The sequence below is a fragment of the Erpetoichthys calabaricus genome, chromosome 15 (genome assembly GCF_900747795.2).
Source record: "Erpetoichthys calabaricus chromosome 15, fErpCal1.3, whole genome shotgun sequence".
NCBI lineage: Eukaryota > Metazoa > Chordata > Cladistia > Polypteriformes > Polypteridae > Erpetoichthys > Erpetoichthys calabaricus.
In genome coordinates, this window is record NC_041408.2 from 76103493 (window position 1) to 76126055 (window position 22563).

The window sequence follows — 22563 nt, forward strand, 5'->3', positions numbered from 1 at the left end:
GAGCTAGAAGAAGTGGCCGGGGAGAGGGAAGTCTGGGTATCTCTGCTCAAGCTGCTGCCCCCACGACCTGACCTCGGATAAGCGGAAGAGGATGGATGGATGGGAATTATCACTTTTCTAGTCTCATTCTTGACAAAAAAATAAGTGAAGGTTATTTTCAACAGTATTGGATATATTCATTCTTCCATCATCAGATCCACTTAATCTAGTTAAGAGTTGGTAGGTGCCAATGCCTAACCCAACTGCATCAGGCAGGGGCCTACCCTGGACAGGGCACACTTATGCAAACACCCTCGATGGGACAATACAAATGTCAATTTGCCAAACACAGAAATCTTTGTGCTGTTACAGGAAGTATTAGAGCACAGCTTGAGCTAAAGCCACACTGACACTTTGAAGCAGTAATGTTAGCATTGACGTATGTTTCTCATTTACACATTAACAACTATTAGCCCATCTCCTATTTTGTAAATCTGACAGGATTTTAGATGATAAAATGAATACACTTATACAATACATCTAAAATTAATCTGTCATCTTCAATCACTTCAGTTAACTATCCAAATATCCAACTAACCATACGTTTCGTAAATTAGTAATAGCATGCGTAACGCCAACATTCAAAGCATTTTTTGCAAACTCGAAAAAAACTTAAAATTGCACGTAGTTCGATCTTCATTTTCTTTTCTAAATGTTCTTCTAGCAATCGATTGAACAAATATTGCAAGGGTGACGTTTCAATGCAAACACGCTAACACTGCCTTTTTGTAACCATAACTGCAAAAAAATCCACGTCTTTTTAAACTCGGAATACTTTTTAAAATACTGGTGGTTTTGGGATTTGTAGTTTTTTTTTCTTTTTGCAAATTCTGTCTTTGCAACTTTCCAAAGTCTATTAAAATACAAATCCCACAATGCTTTTCATCAGGATTCCTTGCCTTAAATTACCGCCTTTTTCTATTTATTTCTCCTGAGAATCAACACCAATTCGCTCCATGATTGGTTAGCTGGTACTTGATTGTCATAAATTTAAACCAATTAGAAGGTAATTTTGTAGTCGGGGGTGGAAAGTATGCTAAACTGTGGACCGGCGTTTTGCCAGCTCAGAGAAAGAAAGTGCCACGACTCCACAGACAGCGCAGAGACTGAAGGAAAGGTTTTTGGGAAGGCAAGGAAGAAGTTAAACCTGAAAAAGGAAAGAAAAGGATCGATATCTTACCCTACTTTAACGTACTGCAGTTGTGTTCAGAGGAAGGTAAGACTGCATTAACGATGAACGCGTGTTTTAGCGAGGACAATCTGCTTATAAAAAGTTAGAGGCAGATTTAAAGAGAAATGTATTCGAAAATGAAAGGTTGAAATGAAGTCTCGTAAACAGCATGATTGCTTTTTAATAAAGTCGAATAGTCGCAAGGTGTCAAAAAAGATTTCAAAAACCTGGCCTGATTTGCTTTCAAGCTAACGGGAAAAATAACTGGAATACTTCCTAGTGATTGAACTTTTCACACTTTAAAGATGTACATCCCCCCCGACGTAGTGTGCAGAATGAAATTAAACCAAAAAAATACAAAAGTGAGAGAAAAAGAAAAGGGTTCATTGCATTTACGAGGTATCACATTCGCAATAAGAACTGTAGTTAAAAACAAAAAGCTATTGTGCACGTATATGTTAAGCTGAATGCAAAATTTTACTGATGTAGGGGTTACTCTTTTCATCTTTGTCTCCTTAAATCGTACTTTTGAAGTATTATTAATGGCGAATAGTCGGGAAAAGTTTTGTTGGCTAGCTAATGAATGAACGCTGTGAGCTGAATCAAAGATTACGTGTCCAAAAAAATCCCGTCCTGGGATGGACTGGGGGCGTTTAAAAGGGCAGCAGCTCCAAATCTGATACGTGTGCACGTGAAAGCGGTTAACGCGCATCTGCGGCAATGCGCGATTTGTATACGTCGACTGTTTTTTTTTCGGTGGGATTGTTAGGGGCGTTTGATTTACATGCGTTTTGATATATTTTTAAGTCGTAGAATCGCTCATTCTGTTTCTGGGAAAGCCTTCTTTTGCAAGCAACTTTTGCGAACTGACTAATTCTGACTTCGGGCCGCTGATTGAGGGGAGGAGCGGACCGAGCAGGGTCCTAATGAGACATGGATTCTGGACTCTTCACCGTTATCATTACTTTAGCTCAATGCGTTTTCACATTTAATTCGTGTGGTGCAATTTTCCCAAAAGTTCTAAAAACAGCCGGACCCATGCCCTTTGGAAAGAGTGCTCTCGGCGCAGTTCCAAGCGAACCAATGTGCATGCGATCGACCCGGGACTGATTATACTACATGAAATGCTGTGCATTATGGATAAAACTGAACGCGCTAGGTTGTGTATTCTAAGCGTGGGGATCTCATTCACAGCGTAATGAGTTAAGGGTTAACCTGAAGCCTTAAACAAAAATGTAATCATAAATACGCACATGGGTACAAAAGTAACACAGCTCACATAAACTACTTGTATGATTACCCGTCACTCATAGCAAGCCTAGCACCTAAATGGAATCTGCTATATGCCCCGCGATCATATAATAATGTAAAGTTTTGGGTGATACATATCACTTGTAATCGGATTGATCAAAACACTTACAGCAGTCGAGAGAAACGAGGATCAAACCGAATAACCATACGCTGGTAAAGATGCATGGAGGTGGATCGTCTTCTCAGTGTGATCGCTTTTCGGGACGCCAACATTGGCATATCTAGCAAATGTTAAATATTACAAAATGAAAATTATTAGCAAATAGTTACCGGAGTTCTGACAGAAGTCATTTGGGATAACCAGCTTTACGTTCATATGGCGGCTACTTAGGAGTGAATGCACAGCATCATAAAGTGAAATGAAAAATGAAGCACATCAGTGTATTCACGCGCCTATTTGAAAGATGCCGTTTTCATACCATGTGTAATAGGACATAAAGTTAAAGTAATCTAAGTTCTTAGGTAATTTCTGCTCGTAGATTTGTGCTTGGTAAATAAACCAGATAATCACTGAAAATGCAGCGATATGGAAACCCAACTGTTCTTAACCATTTACAATAATTTTTTTTCGCAGGAAAAATTTCTTACCACAGAAAGAAGTCCACGACAAGCACACTGGTGCGTTTATTGGTATTTTCGCCTAATAGTCTGCAGTGTGAAATGCAACCGAACTAACTGGAAATTAAAACCTAGCGAATCATGTTCTGATTGGGAACAAAACAAACCGACTATGAGTGTGAAACTAAGGGCCGTTCGTGGTTTAAAACTGACTACAGTACACCAATTAATTATTTGGGATAACTGACTAGTCCCACAGTGACTAGAGGTATAAAATGCGATCTGTAGATTTATTATCTCACTATTTCTGCCATTAATTCTTCAACCTGTTTAAAGTTCTTGGGTTATGCTGATACATTTGATATCACAATTAAAAATTGTGCAATAAAAGCAAAACTCCTCTAAGACCTTTGGGTGGCAGTTGGTAGTGCTTCTGTCTCTTGGAGCAAGAATAAGATTAATTCTGTTAATTTTATAGATGCACACTTGTAACGTCCAACATTAAATGTTACATCCATGTAGTCCAGCCAACTGCATTTGTTCTGAATCTTCAGTTTGTTTTTTTTATTTTGCAGTAACCAGCACTTTGGTGCCTTTATTATTTTCTGCATTATTTTTTGGGTCTATCCAAGTGGTGAATGTCTATGCTTAGGAAAGTTTAATAAGTTGTACACCAAATGCATTGTAGTGCCTTTGCTGTGCGTGCCAGAGCCAAGAGCCCATGGGTTTGGTCTCATTCACATAACTCTTTTAGGTAGCTTACTGTCCATAGAAGGACCACTTGCATGAATTCCAACGAATACGGAAAATGCAACTTTGTCAGGCTTCTTATTTATATAAATAGGATTCTCTGAAGTTGTGGATCAGCATGATAGAATGCCAGCTCATACAACTGGTGACTCATTACCAGGCTGATGCACTTGGTCTGTGCTGTTATAGTATTCATGTTATAATTTTCTGTGCTGTTTTACATTAACATTAATCTCCCATTAACTAATAGTGATGGGTAGTGATGAGTGAACTCTACTGAATTTGTTTTGCCTAAAAACGCAGAACTGTTTGGCAATTTCATCAAACTTCATAAAATTCATTGAAGTCGGCAGACAAGAAGGAACAATTTGTTTTGAGTGGACTATGATGGTGCAATGGTCAGAAATGTCCCAGAGGGCTAGGGAAGTGTCTGGCATCCATACAAAATTGTGACCTGAGCTGTGAGACAGCAGTGCTAACCACTGCTCCAGTGTCCTCCCTGATGTAAAATTAAAAGAATAAGGAATACTCTACCCCAATTTTTGTGTTACTTGCCCAATGTAGTTTAATTTAAGACCGAGAACTTATTCTCGTGTTTTCATGCGGAACAGAGAAAGTTTGATAGAAACCAAAGGTGACCAGTGCTGTACAACAGCAAAAAAAAAAGTTTTGTGTGTGTGAAAAACATCTGTGGAAGGGGAAAAAGGCATGTTATTCATGTGCCATAATTGACATTTAAGTTATGCAGTTGTATATTTAAAATCTGCAAAACGCATTTTTTTTTTTTTTTTTAATTAAAATGTGACAAGGTACTTTTGGGGAAAAATAAGCGTGCACATAAACAGGAAGCCAATTCCTATAATAGTATGCCTTTGAATTAAAGGCAGGGTTCTTGACCAATGAATTAGGGGAGAGATGGATCGTTATATCAAAAGTGCAGTATTTCTGAATGTGTTTCTTGTTAATGAAGGAAACCAAAACAAATGGCTTAACACTAGGAGACTGGTGGGGTTAGTTGCAGTGTGCTCTGAGCTGAGGATAATCCTGTGCTGGTGTGGTCTTTGTATATATAAGACAAACTTCGGGGATTAGTGCCCTTGAAGTATGCTTTTTTTGGGGGGGGGGGCATGAAAAACCACAAATATGCAATTGCCAGTTTTTTTAATGTAATAAAAAAAAAAAAAAAAAAAATCTCATTTTATATTTGGACTTCAGTATAGCATGATACTGAATTAAATATATCTGACTTAATGCCACAGAAAAAAGACAAGTGATGCATGAAAATATTTTATATTACACAATACAAGAAATAGAAAAATACTAATCAGCATACATTTTATTGTATCAGTCTTCAGTAAAAAGATGCCGAGTGAGAGCTTCTAAGAAATCGTTCATTCTCTGGTTTGGACACTGTGCATTAATAGACGTGGCTAGATTCCTTGATACTGTATTCCTTATGGATTGCCATGGAGGTATCTTTTTGAGAGTCCTCCAGATCTGATACGAGATCTCTCACACTGTGAATTATATAGTGCCTGTGCTGTACAGTGAATTTTGTGCTGTGATGATGAATTCTTTATAAATATTGTCTAACTTCTAATTAGGTATTTTATACACTTTGGTGACTATTTAGGGTATAAGGAAAAAATGGGTCCATAATGAATGACAAACATTCACTCTTCTCTATTTATGTGATTGAGAAAATGAGTTGATTCATTACAAGAATAAGACCCCTACAGGCTCCAGGGTGTGTTACTTTTATTTGCACTCTCTACGAACATATCGTATAAAATAAAATCCTGGTGATGGTCACCCCCAGAGATTTAAGCCAGTAGTCACTTGTTACATTAGACTGAAGCGCTATAATGTACAACTAACCATGTACAGTACATGTATAGTGTGCAAGAGCTTGACATACCTGCTTAACAGCAAAATGCTGGTTCTAATGAGAGAAGGTGAAACATTAAATTCACAACTTTAGCTGAAATGTAAGAGTGAAATTTCTAGTGCATAATCTAGTGTATTCGGTGACATTGATTTTTTTTTTTTTTTTTTTTTTTTTTTTTTTTTTAAACCTTCAAGTCTGGAGTTAAAGGTGGGGGGGGGGGTGTTATTTCAGCAGGGGTGATATCAACATCCTATAAACCTGTTGCAGCTACAGTGAAATAATACTGCCTAACACTCAATGCAGTAACACGCAAAATATAAATGAACACAACCTTACAATTTCTATAGGCTCTCCGAATAGTATGACCGAATGAATAAATAGCACTTATTTACCTTTTAGAGATGCAACGAGAAGTCAAGCAAAATGACATCTTTTATTGGCTAACTAAAAAAAGAATACAATATGCAAGCTTTCAAGGCAGCTCAGGCCCTTTCTGCATATTGTAAAACTTGCATATTGTAATCTTTTTAGTTAGCCAATAAAATGTCATTGTGCTTGACTTCTCATTGCATCCATAATGGCTAACATGGTACAACACCCTATTACCTTAAAGATTAAATTATACCTCTTGGCTTAGGTGCCATGTGTGCACGTGAGGGGAGTGGGGGGGGATGTTGGTGAATTTGATACAACACCTGCATTACCTTTTTTTTTTTTTTTTTTTTTTTTTTTTCTCTCTCGCAAGTACTAGGTCCACCCTGATGGTAGATCATCCATCCATCCATTGATGAGCTGCTGAGAGACAATTATGCTTCACATACAACTCTATCGTTTACCTTTCATTGTCATTTTCTTTCTATATACGTTCCATAGATTTCATAGCCTTTCAGTTGCTCAACATGAGTAACATTTATAATTACAGTGACACTCTTTTTTTCAATCTAATGTAGTTTTAATTATTTAGTTATTTTTACTAAGTTTACTTGAGGATGTATGTGCTTTGTCCCTATAAATTGAGGGATGTCCAGCTGAAAGTCATTAATTGCTTGTGTGCTGCTGTTAATAGGCAATCGGACAACTTGCTGAGCAAACTGAGGAACAATGAAAAACATGACTAGCAGCAGATTAGTTTAAATATATCATGAACAATTAGGGGCTGGAAGTGTAAGAGCCAATCTTAGAGAGTTCATACCTTAGTTAAACTTGTATTAGTGCCTGCTTAATTTGAATAAAATATAATTTTCTTTCATAGCTATAGATTATGGTATCTCCTTTGCCCCATGTAGTTAACGTGAAATAGAACCTTCTTGGCTATACCTGTAATACAGGGTGTTAATTGGGTCATTTTGGAATTAGTCTCCTTGCTAGCATGAACTGATAGACCCATTTGCAGTTTGTAAATGGGTAGGCATACAGTTTTATGACTGTTTAGAAATGGTTCGACTATATGAACAAACTTAAATGAAACGATAACCATAAATTGAATTTTCTTTTAAGCAAGGACTTTACTTTCCGATACCAAACTTTTTTTTTTTTTTTTTTTTTTTGTGAACTATTTTTCTTGAATTTTTACTAAAGCTTTTAAAAACTCGACGTGTCACACTATTCCCAGAATTCCATGAAGTAAACTAAAGCTTCATAACTTTGGTAATTTTGGGTAAATGCAGCTACACTTGGTATTGATCTTGTTCAGCTGTTCACTGTAGCAGCACTTGCATCTGAGGATTGTCTCCACCTAATACTGTACTGTACTATGTAGTTTTGTCTTGTTTTACAGCTAGTTTGGTTCTCCCTTGGGTACACTTCATCTGACTCCTGGAGTTTTTACCATGAGTTAAACTGGAAGATTGTTTTTTCTGGAAAGCAACAGTGTTTCTAAAAGTCATGTTACAGTAGAACGTGTTGGATATCTATAGGTTGTGTTTTTATATTTGGGTTATACTTATTGTGGGCACTCAAACTCCAGAGCATCCATGGAGCTGACACCATTATGCGTTTGTGTTTTTTTTTTTTGTTTTGTTTTTGTTTCTCGCCCCCCCCTCTTGCATCCCCAAAGACAAACCAGTACTTTATTCTTAGGGTTTTCTTTACTGCTATTAACTCCTTGTATTATACATGTCATATTTGCAAATTATGGTAATATTCCATTAACAATGGAATTGTATAATCTCATAAGTAGTACAATTAGATCAAAGGAGTGCCATAATAGTTAGGACTGAACATCTTTCATGTGTAGTAAAACCTGCAGAGCCTGTGGCTCTCGTATAATTGCCTGAATACTGCTGTACCTGAAGATCCTTTTGCATTATAAATGTCTTTCCATTATAGCAGTGGCTCGTAAGTGGACCCCCTGGGCAGGGGGTGTCATGAAGGCTGAACATACACACTAGGACCAAGTACACCTTGCCATTGTTTGTGGATAGGATGGAGTCAAATATAGGGTGGGTTGGATGTCAAAGTGTTACCCAATAAGCAGGGTATGACATTAAGTGCTTGCTCAATAGTAGTGATTTTTCTTTATTTAATCATCACTGTAAAATATTCATATCCACAAAAGGGGAACCTGATAGAAAATGTTTGGGACCCACTATGTAACAGAGTTGTGTGAAAAAGGATACAAGGCAGGAAGCAGAATTGGGTGGGTTAGGGGGTGTGTACCATATTTTGCTATACATGAGGAAAGCAGAAAATACCCATGAAATATGTTTAGAACTTGAGCACCCAATATTACATTACAAATTAAAGACCTTTCTCTTTAGTTGTGAGGTCAGGAAGCAACACTAACTTCTGCTCTACTTGAGTTGCATATATATAATTTTACCCATATTGAAAACCTTAGCAGTGCTTATTGGAGGTAATTTAGAAATGGCTGACTAGTACTAAATTTTAGCAGATCCATTCTGGGTCCTTGAGTGAGGGCGTTTTTTTTTTTTTTTTTTTTTTTTTATTTAAAAAAATAAAAAAATAAATAAATAAAAACACTAACCCAGTGATTTTGCTGCCATGCATAAAGCAGCCCTTTCAATGTCCTAGGAGGCAGTACCATGTGCATGATCACCTACTCTAACAGACTTCTTAAAGGGGACTGGAAATAACAATGTAATTTGCAGTCTGTAAAAATGTCAGCAGCTTGGCATCACCAGTACATAGTAGTGGGGGGGAGAAACAACATTAGTTATAAACGTTTTCCTTGAATTTAAAATTATTTCTGAAAGAATAACAATCTTTCTGTCAGAGGAACTAATTGATGCCCTTCATGAAAATGGGTGGCAAAAACTGTTTGAGAGAGATGAAAGGTGGTAGACTACAGGGCATAATAACGAGGGGGGGATATTAGGGAAAGACACCAGTGATTTTGGGTGGCATAGTAGTTAGTGTTATTTCTGCACACCTCTGGAGTTTTGGGTTAACTATCTTTGCATGTCTTTTTCTTGTGCACTTTTGGGTTTCTTTGCACATTCCACAATGTGTGTGCAGGGTTATTTGGCATATCCAAATTGTCATCCAAGACTAACTTCTGACGTTTAATTTTATAGTCCTGGTGGCTGGTTTTAGAAAACCGATGGATAGATACAAATTCTCAGTTGGCTGGCTGTCCTTGTAGTTGTATAGTATGAATGAAGAATGTATGAAGTATTCTATGACCAACTAGAGTAGCTTTTGTCATGAGTGGGACTGAAAGAGGGGTTTAGGTTTAATTTACTCGGAGTATAGGAAATATTGCATATATGAGGGGTAATGACATAAATTGGATAGCTTTTTTTTTTTTTTTTTTTTTTTTTTTTTCCTCCTCTTTTCCAAAGTTTTTATAAATAACATGAAGCCTAATGTGTCCCTTGATTTATATTTTCAAATGTATAATGCAGAAGTGACATTGCATCTGAAGTATGATATGCAATTCTGGTCCCCACACTACAAGAAAGACTTGAAGCTGTGGAGAAGAGATCAATCGGGTGTATTCCAAGACTTCTAATACTGTGACATACTCCAAGAATTAGACTTATTTAGTCTTGTGCAGAAGAGGCTGGAGACCTAATCCAGGTATTCAACGTTTTAAAAGTAGATCTAACGGGATTCTTTCAACAAAGCAGTGAATCATGTTTTCAAGGACCAGTAAAATTTAAGGGGATGTGTAAATAGGACTAAACCTAGGAAGCACCTCTTTTTGCAAAGAGCTGTAGAAATCTGGAACAAAGTACCCATAGTAGATATGCTGTTCATGCAGAAACCTTAACCTTTAAGAAATGTCAGGCTGAGATATTGGGATAGCTCCACCGTTCGCTAAACAAACAAGTTAGGTGGACTGAATGGTCTCCTCATTTGTCGAATGTCTTGTGTTCATAATGCACAGCTCTGTTGGTGTTTTTGTAGTTTTTTTTAATTTGCAGCCTAGCCCTTATTTGGCACATGTGCAGAGATTACTCTTCGAGCAGTCACCAAATTAAAAATGTTTTGCAATCTTCTTCTTCCCCTGGCCCCCGAAGTTAGAATCAAGTTTTCGGCTAGTCCTTCAAAGAAGTGTAGGTGTCAAGAGTGAAATGGTAACCAAGTCATACCGTATTTTCAATAACTATGGATGTTAGTTAATTTATTCTATTATTGATCTACTCATCCATTACTTAGACCCACTTAAATCAGTTTGCTGTTGCGATTGCTAGAGACTATTTTGGCAGCATCTGGTGCAAGGCAAGAAGTATGGAGCAGCAGTGTGAACCACTGTGCCCTTCTATTTACTGATTCACTTCATTATACTTTTATTAAAAGTAGTACCCTTTGTTGCCCAAATAAGTAATTTTAAGTTCTGGTCTGTTTGTGTTCTAGTCTGGCTTCAGTCTGTTCTGGTGTTTCACTTTCCCTGAGACTCCAGATGACAGTTGTTCCAACTGTAGTAAAAAATAGGAAGGGGAACCCCAAAGGGTCAACAATTTGGGTTTGGACAAAGTCTATGGTCGTCCCCTAATCAATTGAGGGAGGAGTGCAAATCTTGACAGAGACTGGTCCAACAGTTTGGATTTGTGTACCAGACAAATATTTGGAGCTTTGTGTTAGATCTGCAAAGGGATTTCCAGTAATATTCATCTGGAACTTGAGATGGCAAAATGTTGTCATACAGCCCTTGATCTGGCCTGCTGTTTCTTTTAATCTCAAAAATATCAACCATGAAACTGTTAATTTTGGACCATTTTCTGAACCTCGGTAAAGGAGCTTTTCCTGTGCACTGAGATGTTAGTAAATGTATAATTCAGTTTTCTGAAGACCCATATACTACTTGGGGCGGAGGAATGTGAGAGGATATGACAGCAGAATTGGATACAAGAACTTTGAGACCATACATTGCAGTGCTCAATCATTCATGCACACACCCATCCATTGTCTTTATTGTGCAAGTTTAAAGATGCCAAACAACCAAACCTGCACTATTTGAAATGAAACCAGAGAGTCTGGAGAAAACGTACATACACATTTGACAAATGAGCAAGTGCTAAGTAATGGCTAAACATGGGACTCTGTGAGGGGTGTGCGGTAATACTTTTACCAGCTTAATACTAGAAATTAATTTCTTGAATCTGGTCTGATGAGGAATAATTTTGCAAGTCAGCATTTCTTTACTGATCTCCGTTTGAACAGCTGTATCCTCGGATGACTTTTCTCATCATAAAAACTCTAAATTTGTGTGCTGACAGTTCTCGTGGAATTTGCAGTGTTGTACTTGTGCCAGTTCTTTTAAGGCTGTTTTAAATGGGAATGACTGGTTTGAATTGATATTAAATGTTTCAAAAAAGTGTTCCCTCTTTACAAATCTTTAAAGTGTAAAATTCAAGCTTATGTGTCTTTGGTCTTCAACCTGTGAATCCCTGTGTGCCCCTGAATGAAGCACTTAGCGGGCCAGTGTTCCTATTCTAGAAATATGGAAATAATTGTATTCTTTGTGATTTTTTTAGAAGTTGTTTTCTCTGTGGAGTTTGGCTATTTGCACATACAATACTTCAGTTTGATCTCTGAGATGAACGGACCAGACAGGCAGCACTAAATTGGCTTGGGTGACTTGTGCACACAACCCATTGGAGTGGTTTTCTTGGTGGGTTTTGCCTTTCTGCAGTACTGTATTGTGACTATGTGGAGTTAGTCTGCTTAATGTGTTTTGTGACTGATAACCAAGCACAGAAAAATCTTGTAACAAGTTAATGTGGACAGGAAAGTGGAATACTTTGAGTTCGGTGTCCTGCATTTTTTTTTTTTTTTTTTTTTTTTTTTTTTCCCCCCCCAACAACATTTATTTATATAGCACATTGAGCTACTTTTTGTATGAAAAAGTGCTTTACATAATGAAGAAAAGAAAAATAAAAGACAAAATACAAAATTAAAATAAGACAACATTAGTTAACATAGAAAAGGAGTAAGGTCCGATGGCCAGGGTGGATAGAAAAAACAAAAAAAAAAAACTCCAGAAAGCTGGAGAAAAAAATAAAATCTGTAGGGGTTCCAGACCACGAGACCACCCAGTCCCCTCTGGGCATTCTACCTAACATAAATGAAATAGTCCTCTTTGTAGTTAGTAGGGATGCACCGATACCGAAACAGGTATCTGGTATCTGCCTCGATACCACATTTTCTAAAGTACTCGTACTCGTTAAAAGTCCCCCGATACCGGGGACCGATACCACGGTCTGAGAAATGTCTATGTTTGAGCGGCGTGTAAGGGGTTAATCACAGACGCCGAGTGCCCGCCCCCAGGCCCCGGCTGCAGCTCAGAGCGGGGAGAAGGCAAGGTGAGGCGAGACATGTCAGCCGTGTGGAACTATTTCAAAGTGAATGAAGACGACAAAACAAAGGCGGACTGCAAATTGTGCTCAGCGAAATTGTCCAGAGGAGGCTCAAAAGGTAGCGCATTTAACACAAGTAATTTAATCAAGCACCTAAAATCCCAACACGACGAGTACAAAGAGTTTACCCACGCTTCTAAACCAACACAACCCACGCTGCAGCAAACTCTTGCAAGACGAGAGAAAATGTCCAGAGACGATCCACGTGCTGTGAAAATAACACAGGCAATTATCGAGTACATTGCATTGAGTGACCAGCCACTCTCGGAGGTAGAAAATGTGGGATTCCTGCGTCTCCTCCATGTTCTGGAGCCCAGATATGATATCCCAAGCCGCCGCTACATGACTGACACGGAGCTGCCTAAACTACACGTGAAAAAACATATCCACAGCCTACTGCAAGCCTCCTCTGCGTTTAGTTTCACCACGGATATTTGGACAAGCAGTGTTAGCCCCGTGTCGCTAATTAGCCTAACCTCCCAGTGGATAGACGAGAGTTTCTTGGTTTTTTTTTTTGTTAAATTATATGACTAAAGCTGTTACCTGTAAATTTAAATCATGTTTTTATTAAGTACTCGGTATCGGCGAGTACTGAAATGCAAGTACTCGTACTCGTTTTCCAAAAAAGTGGTATCGGTGCATCCCTAGTAGTTAGGGTTCTCACGGAGTCACTTGATGGTGATGGTCATACAGACTTCTGGCTTTTAATCCATCCATCATTGTTGGAACATCATGGTGCTTTGGGTAGATGGTGGTGGCGCAAGCCACCACCAAAAGGACACCAGAAAAGGAAACAGAAGAGAGAGAGTAGGGGTTAGTACAGATTTTGAATGAATAGTTATTATAATGAATTGGATATACAGAGTATCAGGATTAAATTACAGTGAAGTTATGAGAAGGCCATGTTAAAATGTGTTTTCAGCAGTTTTTTTAAAGTGCTCCCCTGTATTAGCCTGGCGAATTCCTACTGGCAGGCTATTCCAGATTTTAGGTGCATAACAGCAGAAGGCCGCCTCACCACTTCTTTTAAGTTTTTTGCTCTTGAAATTCTAAGGAGACACTCAGTTAAGGATCTGAGGTTGCGATTTGGAATATAAGGTGTCAGACATTCCATTATATAGGATGGGGCGAGATTATTTAAGGCTTTATAAACCATAAGCAGAATTTTAAAGTCAATTCTGAATGACGCAGGTAACCAGTGTAGTGACATCAAAACTGGAGAAATGTGTTTGGATTTTCTTTTCCTGCTAAGGATTCTAGCAGCTGCATTCTGCACTAGTTGCAAACGATTTGTCTTTTTTGGGTAGTCCTGAGAGGAGTGCGTTACAGTAATCTAGCCGACTGAAAACAAACACGTGAACTAATTTCTCTGCATCTTTTGATGATATAAGAGGTCTAACTTTTGCTATGTTTAAGTGAAAAAATGCTGTCCTAGTGATCTGATTAATATGCGATTTAAAATTCAGATTAGTCAACAGTTACCCCTAAGCTTTTCACCTCCGTTTTGACTTTTAATCCTAATGCATCCAGTTTATTTCTAATAGCCTCATTGTATCCATTATTGCCAATCACTAAGATTTCGGTTTTCTCTTTATTTAATTTGAGAAAGTTACTATTCATCCATTCTGAGATACAGGTTAGACATTGTGGTAGTGAATCAAGAGAATGGGGGTCATCAGGTGCTATTGATAAATACAGCTGTGTGTCATCAGCATAGCTGTGTTAGCTCACGTTATGTCCTGAGATAATCTGACCTAATGGAAGCATGTAGATTTAGATTTTCCTTCAACTTTTGAATGTATGTCCTCATGAGTGTTTCATCTTTCCTAAGTAACTGAGTTTTGCTTCCCATGCTCCATTAATTGGGTCGTGTTTTGGGTTTTTTTCAATAGTAACATACAACTTGCCTGTACTCCAAATGTAAATGTACTACTAGCCCATATTGACTTGGCTGTAGAGCAAATCTGAAAGTCTTCAATTAAAAGTTGGCGCCTTAGCATTTGGGCAATCTGAATGTCTGTCTGTAACTGTGTGTGTACATGTATACATATTGCGCACAGTGTATTTGTGTGCTTAGTTATAATGATGAGTGTATATCTGCCAAAAGAAGTAACAGGGGGAGGGAGGGAAGCTAATTACACAGTAGAAATAGCCAGAATTTCAAGGTTTCAAATACACTTGAACAAAGGCTGTGCAGCTGAATTGTCTGTCTGCCTTGTCTTGGCTAAATCTATTTATTATACAGTTACAATCTTCTTTTTCGCATGGCACATTGAACATTAGTGGATTAGGAGATCTGAATTGGATTAATGTATTGTAACTTGTAGGCAGGTGATCAGTAATGCCTTTCAGACCTACTATGGATGAATGTGATTGTTGGTTTAAGGAATATATAGGTGTCCAGCTGACTATCACATGTATACAGCTGCTTCTGGGAAGGCTTTCCACAGGATTGTTTGTCTACCCATTCAGCCAAAAGAGCATTTGTGAGACCAGGTACAGATGTTGGATCAGAACATCTAGATCACATTTGGCCTTCTGATTTTTTTTTTTTAATTTTTTTTTTGGACTTGGTTTTGAGCACAGACAGTCATGCTAGAACAGAAATGGCCTTCCTCAAACTATTGCCACAAAGTTGGAAGTACACAATTGTCTAAAATGTCTGTGTACTGTAGCAAGTGGAACCAAGAGGCCTCCTAATTGTTGTAAGATCTTGAATTCCTTTTAACCCTGTATGTGGTTCTTTTTTCATAAAAAGCATTTGATTAATTTTTGCAATTGGTGGGCAACAATTTCCCCTAAATACTTTTTTTGTTCTTTATTTCGCCTTATACAATTTCTTGTATTAGGAATTTGTTAGTTTTCGCATACACCTTGGGGTCAGAGCGCAGGGTCTGCCATTGTACAGCACCCTTGGAGCAAATGAAGGTTAAGGGCCTTGCTCAAGGGCCCAGCAGAGTAGGATCCATTTGGCAGTGACGGGGATTTGTACCGGCAACCTTCGGGATACCAGCGCAGATCCTTAGCCTACTTTAATCTAATAACCTTGTTATACATGCACATCCCTCAATACTTAAACCTCAAAACCACAACGGTGATCAGCCACATGTTTCTGGGGGATACAACTTTTATAGTAGTTTGCGCCCCCTCCTTTTTTGCACTGTGAGTTATATAAAGAAGTCTCGTTTGGGTCCGGCAGGATCTGGATAAGATCGGAAAGAGACCCCTAACACATCCATTATTGCTAAGGTCACTGAACATCCGGTTGCTTTAGTGAAGTAACGTTAAACTTTAAACATATAGGTTAAGGCGCAATATTTTGCACGAAAAGTACACACATACTAGGAGTTGAATAAACCATATAGCCGGAACAATTTAAAATGTTCACACAGCAAGCTTTGTGTGAGGTGGTTTACCTTAAGCAGTTTGAGTTTGCAGTCGTCTTTTTAAGAAAGCAGAGTTGCTTGTGATCGTTGAGGTGATCTTGTAAGTGTCAAGCTCAAGAACAATGTGAAAGTGCTCTCTAACCCTCACTGTTATACTGTTTCAATGATTTCTTCTGGAAGAGTAACCTTAAAACAGGATGACATGGCAAGTTGGATACAGTAGCTTTCATGATGGTAGAATTGGATAACTAATGACTTGTGAATAGTCGTGTTACTCGCAAGTGAGGCTGTTACAGTGAGATCAATACATTGTAGCTAAATACAATGAAGATTATAGTCATGGTAACAAAGTCCCAATCACTTATTTGATCTCCTTGCAAGCACACAATTTTTCTTTTATCTGAGCATAAATCTTAGATTATGGTCATGGCACTATGAAAGCATTTGCCTTCACTACTTTATCTTTGTCAGCCTCTAATTATGTAGTCATATGGGTTATAGTTTCATTAGTTGCATTTCCCCTTTGATAGATCTCAGAAATGTGTTTCTGCAAGCTTTCCCATAAGTGGAGCAGTTCTGGATTTGTCAGCTGAACATTGTCAACAACTGCTGACTAGCGATGAGCGAACTCCACGTTGTTTCCTTCACCTTAAGTTCGGAAAAATCACAGAAGTGTTTGCGAAGGTCACCGAACTCTGAAATGCATTGAAGTCAATGCATGACTAACTGAACTAGATTTGACTGGATTATAATGATAATGCATTTTGTCTTTGGAGAGTCCCTGAGGGCTAGGGAAATCTCTGCCAGCTATATTGGAATGATTATTGTGGCCAAAAAGGTGGACTTAGCAGTGCCAACCATGGCACTATTGTGCCTCCATGGGATCAAAGAACAGTCAGACGTGCAATCGTATTTCATCAAAACAAAGCAGAAATGCCAAAATCATAGTCAAAATTGTAGATCTTTTTAAAGGCAGAAAATTCAAAGTGGTGTCATGATTTGAAGTCGCTGGCTCATTCTATTTTTTTTTTTTTTTATTTATTTTTTTTTGAAGCTGTGCTGAAGGCTCTCAACTGTCTGTGCTGATTCTTTTGTACTTTTTCATCTATCAAAAAAAATGGAAATGTCTAGTCACTAGTAACAAATCTTTTAATTTCATAGTCTTGTGTGTTTGGGGGGTAAGGAGGTAATCTGGCTCTTTTCAAGGTTTGTTTTGCAAATCCCCACCTGGCTAGCTAGGCACGTGCCTCGTTCTCTTATACTGACGTGGAACTGAAAGATTGACCAGCCAATTTGGCCACAAGCAGAGAGAACTCATTATTTATGCTGTTTCTTAATGCAAATTCAGTTTTAATTTTTATTTACTTATCTGTTCTGCCACTACCTAAGGCCCACAGAGTTTGAAATGCAAACGATCAGCGTTATATTTATGGGAGGCAGTCCCATCCAATGTTGGCCGTTATAGCTCCAGGGAATGTCACACTGGCCTTACAAAGCATTATGGGGTGCTGGGGGGGGGGGGGGGGGAGTTCTCCTAAATTGGCCAGATTATCAGTAAATCTACAAACAAGGGTAAACATGATCACAGCAACATTGCTGCAAAATTTGCTGATCAACACTATTGTTGAGTAATACTACTTTAACAAAATATACCTGGTCCTGTATTACATGTAATATTGGACCATTTAATGGTATCTATGGTGGCAACTCACTGGTTTGTTGTATTTGGCCTTCCCTACAATTCCCTCATGCCCCATTTATTTCTATAAGAGAGGTAAAGAAACTGAATGGTTTTGTTTGCCTGAGGACTTTTCTCGCATGTTCACATCCAAAAAGTTGCCCTGTTGATTTATGCAGCCATGGTTTGTGCTAGGATGCCACCATTGTTTCCCACTAAAGGAAAATTTATTTCAGTTTTATAATACTGAAGAAATAGTGGTTGGCTTTTACCCCCTTTGTTCTGATCTAGTTGAAGTGTTAGAAATGGGTCACTTGTATTAAAAGAAATATATATTTCATGCACATATAAATTGACTTTATAGTGGCCCCCTAAGCAGACTGGCACGGAGCACTGTGAAATGTGAAAGGACTACACATTTAGTAATAATAAATGGTGTGAATGAGAGGATGTGATTTAGTCCTAGCTAATTTGATGTGCTAATAGCAACATTGTCCCAATATATCATCCTGATATTGTAGATACATTGCATTTTACTGTATTGTAACATATATACATACATAGAAATGCATCTATACATTTTAGATGTTTAATGTGAGTTTTTTTTCTCTCTTGGTGGTTCTGGCTATTTAAGCCCCTAATGATGAACAGGTAAAGTCCAGTCTGCAGTGAAAGAGAGGGGGTATAAGCTCGGGTCAAAGTAGATCTACAGATTGCTTCTAGGGCCATGCAGTCTTTATTAAAACCATTAAAATTTAGCTGACTTGGGCCAGCAGGCTCCCCAGCTCCTCTTGAGTTTTGTTTAAAATACAGTCGTGTAAAATGTTGTCTCATGATTGTGGTGAAATCCACTGAGATATGATGCTGGAATGTCTAACATGTTGAAGACATTCTTTCCATCCTCCTCAAGAAGGAATAACTTGAGCAGTAAAAAAAAAAAAAAAAAAAAATAGGGTATATATTATAAAGAGTCTGTCATGAGCATTACCACAGTTTCCCATAAAGGATAAAACAATGGACAATAAAGCAACAAAACTGCATGAGATCCAGATTGTGATAAGAAGTTGGAGGCCCTTGTTCTCTGGCCCAGGATGCCACCACCTCTGTACTACTGTAAGTAAAGCTTTTTTATAAAGGAGACAAGTTTGCCATGTGTACTTGGTACAACAAGGTTTATTTGTAAGTCTCCCACAGACTGATGATGGTAGTGTAATACAAATAATACAAAACAGCCAAGAAATGCAACAATTTTATAATGTAGAGAACTCCTCCGGTGCATTGATGCAGCTGACCATAGGAGTGGCTATTGAGTTGTATTTTGAACTGAGCATAATAACTCAGTATGTTAGCCTTCACAAATCACTTGATTCCATTTTCCAGAATGCAGGAAGGAGAAAAGTGAGGATGGCTGAGGTCTTTAACCATACTATTTTTCTAAAGCTTGTATGTCCTCCATTAAAGGAAACTGCTGTGATAGTAATAACCTGCACTGCCTTCACCATCCACTATAATGCTTTGCAGTTCAGAGCTGAGCTGGTGTCCTGTCAAAATGTTTTGCAGCTCGTGAGGATGAACTCCACTGTGCACTTATGGAAGGTGGTAAACACTGATAGACACCTGGGGCCTCATGTATAACGCCGTGTGTAGAACTCACACTATAACATGGCGTAAGCACAAAAGCGGGAATGTGCGTACGCACAGAAAAATCCAGATGCAGGAATCTGTACGTACGCAAACTTTCACGTTCTTCCGCTACATAAATCCCGATCAGCGTGAAAAGTAACACACGTGCACACACCTTCTGTCCCGCCCCAACTCCTCCCAGAATTACACCTCTTTGAATATGCAAATCAATATAAATAGCTCTTAAGCTCAGCCTTCTTTGAAAAGCACGGGGAAAATATAAGAATTTCAGCGAATACCAAGTGGAGGCAAAGGAAAAACGTACTATTTGTTGGTTTAAACCGTGATATAAACAACAAAAGGAAGTTGATCAAGTGACCGTGTCGGAGAAACTCGAAAGCTCAAGTTCACAAAGTCTCATAGTGCCCGAAATAAAAAAAAGTTGTCAGATATCAAAGTCGCTGTGAAAAGGCGAGTCATAGCCCACCGTCTGAGTGTCATATGAAAGCTTATTAGGGTACAGAGAAAAAAAATAGGCACACAGTGGGGGGAAAAAAGCACAAAATGTCAACTTTAATCTCAAAATTTCCACTTTAATCACGTAATTTATTTTGCCATTAAAGTAGAACATCATAAAGTTCATCATAAAATCGTTTAATTTACTAGTTTCTCAAATCTCATCGTAACTAAAGTAGCACGTTAAATGCTTTGTTCTGTATTTGATCTCCTATGTGCTCTGTGTGTGTGAATCACTACCTGCTTCTTAAACGGGCTTTCTCTTTCTCCGACAGGACACAATCCATTCGTGATTATTACAGCTCTCTGAATACTTAAAATACTGAGATTTATATGTGATATCTTTTTCATGATGATAAGAATGAAAGCATGTTATTAAACATAGGAACACGGTGGCGCAGTGCTTGTTCATGTCTCAAGCAAGAGGCTTGCTGTGCCATGCACAACCTTCGATGAAATAATTTATTACAGAAGTACTGTCTCTTTCAAACGTACTAAGCCCTAATTCCTGTCCTTACTTTTCTTTCTCCAAATACCCAATCGCCACATAATCAGCTCTGTAATAGACGTGAAGCCATCTGTAAGCTTAGAACACCAATTCTTCAAAACTTTTAAAGAACGTTGAAATATCTTCGTAGTACATGTTTAATTATTCTATCCATCTATCCTTCCAGTGTTGCGTCAGCACCAGCAAGAATACAACGCAATGCAGGAACAATCCATGAACTAGCTAGCGCTGCGGCACTGTGTCCTCACATGTTTAATTATTAACAATACAGATTATTTAAATGAAGTTAAAGTTTTATCTGTATAATATAATCAACATATTTTGCTGCATTTTATCTTAAAAATATCGTCATCATATGTAAATACACGCTTTATAAAGTGGCTCAGGTTGTGAAATACTATAACTTTAGTGCAAGTTTACAGTGGGGTAATTGTACTTATAAGTACAAACAGTTCTACAAGGAGCGCTTAATGGACTGATTGAGTGCGTTTATAGTTCTTGGGATGAAACTTTTTCTGAACCGCGACTTGATACAGGAAAGTCTCTGAAGCGTTTTGCCGTGGCTGAGGCGGCTTCTGCTTCATGCTGTATACCAATAATTCTTTCCAATCAGCTGCTGCTGTGATTCCCCACTCAGATACAGTGATATAAATACTCCGAGTGGTGCAGTGAGAGTAATATGGAAAAAGATGATCTGCTGTGGCAACCCTTAACAGGAGCAGCTGAAAGAAGATGATGCAGTGAGAGTAACAATGCTAAAGCAGTTATGGTATTTGGAATACTATGGCTATTCCCTGGACCATTATATTGTTGCAGGTTAATCACAATCGGATGCATTACACTAATAAACAAAATGCAGTTAGTTTCAGTGTATTTATAAAGCCGCGCCAGGAATGTGGATCTAAGAAAGAAAGGGTGACCACACAGGAACAGTAGCACTGCTTTGACACTGGGTGCCACCAGTCCGCAAAACCGAGCGGAGAAATTGCGTACTCCCGGGTATGAGGCACCGTGGAAATGTACGTGGCTTTACGCCAAGTTCAGGTTTTATACATCGCGATTTGAGCGTGGAAACGTTCGTACGCAACATTTCTGTGCGTGCACACCGTTTATACATGAGGCCCCTTGGCTTTCCTAAGACAGCTGAAGTAAAGTTTATTGGGAAAATTTTCTACTTAAGGTCATCAGTATGGTGTAACTAGGAAAGCTATAGCTACAGACCTTCCTTGCAAAATGATCAATGTAATAGTACTGTCACAGGTCTACTGAAATTCTTGCATGGCTATTCTGTGGCCTCCAGCTTTCTGAAGTCTATGACCAGCTCCTGAGTTTTGTGGGCATTAATAGATTATTAGCCCGACACATCTCTTCTTGGTAAGTGGTCTCCATTGTTTTTGGTTAGGCCTATTTGATGTAGGTGGTGTTATCAGCAGATTTAATGATAGAATTCGGGCTACAGTATGTCTAGGATACAATCATAAATGAACATGGGTTAGGCTCGGCACATCTTTGGGATGGCTGGGCTGAGGACCAGTGTGGAGAAATTTACACTGCCAATTCACATGTGCTAAAGTCTGACCAATTGGAACCCAGTGTCACCTATTGATTGGGCTTCCCAAGTACAGAGACCAGTGAAGTGCGTTAAGTGATGAGCTGTAGTCTATAACCCATACTCTGGCATAACTGTGTTGGTTTATTTTTATATATAGTGTGTGTGTAATATATATATATATATATATATATATATATATATATATATATATATAATATATATATATATATATATATATGTGGTATATGGGATACTCTGAATCTGTTCTGACAATAAGCAACTAAGCCACTTAACAGTTTATCTTTCTTAATCTTATGAGTTACAGATCAAGTGTCTGTCTTATGTTTTAGGAAGGGCCTGTTTATTTATCTGGAACACCTTTTTTTCTTTGCTCTATTACATCAGTCTAACTAATGCCCCTGGCTGTTTCCTGGTGCAGATCCTATTTGCACCAGGATGAGGTGTGGAATCGGAAATTACGTCAATTTTTACTTAATTCATCTCTAGTGGCCATTGTTGATCCATGAAGGAATGGTCTCAATCTCGTTCCTGATCGTTGACAGTAATTTTATGGCCTTTTGGTTCAGCTCTTCTTTTAATCAAAGGCTACTATTCCCATCTCCGATTCTTAATTTAGCTTGACTATGTGTTTTAGAGCAGTCTAGTTGCATATCACCCCATGTTCCCTTACAGTTAGACAGCTTTTCAGCATTCAAACACAGATACACAATGTTGGTTAAGTGCCATCAAGTTTGTCAA

General features: G+C 38.3%; 1 protein-coding gene across 4 annotated transcripts in view; it reads left to right on the forward strand.

Moving 5' to 3' along the window:
- The first annotated feature begins 1049 nt into the window (after positions 1 to 1049).
- LOC114666140 (ribosome-binding protein 1-like) overlaps positions 1050 to 22563 on the forward strand; it is a 114119-nt gene continuing 92605 nt past the window's right edge. For 2 of the 4 annotated variants that reach the window (XM_051919642.1, XM_051919643.1), the window contains exon 1: positions 1051 to 1255. The gene's annotated coding sequence lies outside the window, so the exon portion shown is untranslated. Of the gene's footprint in view, positions 1256 to 22563 lie in introns of all 4 variants that reach the window. The other 2 variants (XM_028820885.2, XM_051919644.1) reach the window with 2 other exon arrangements.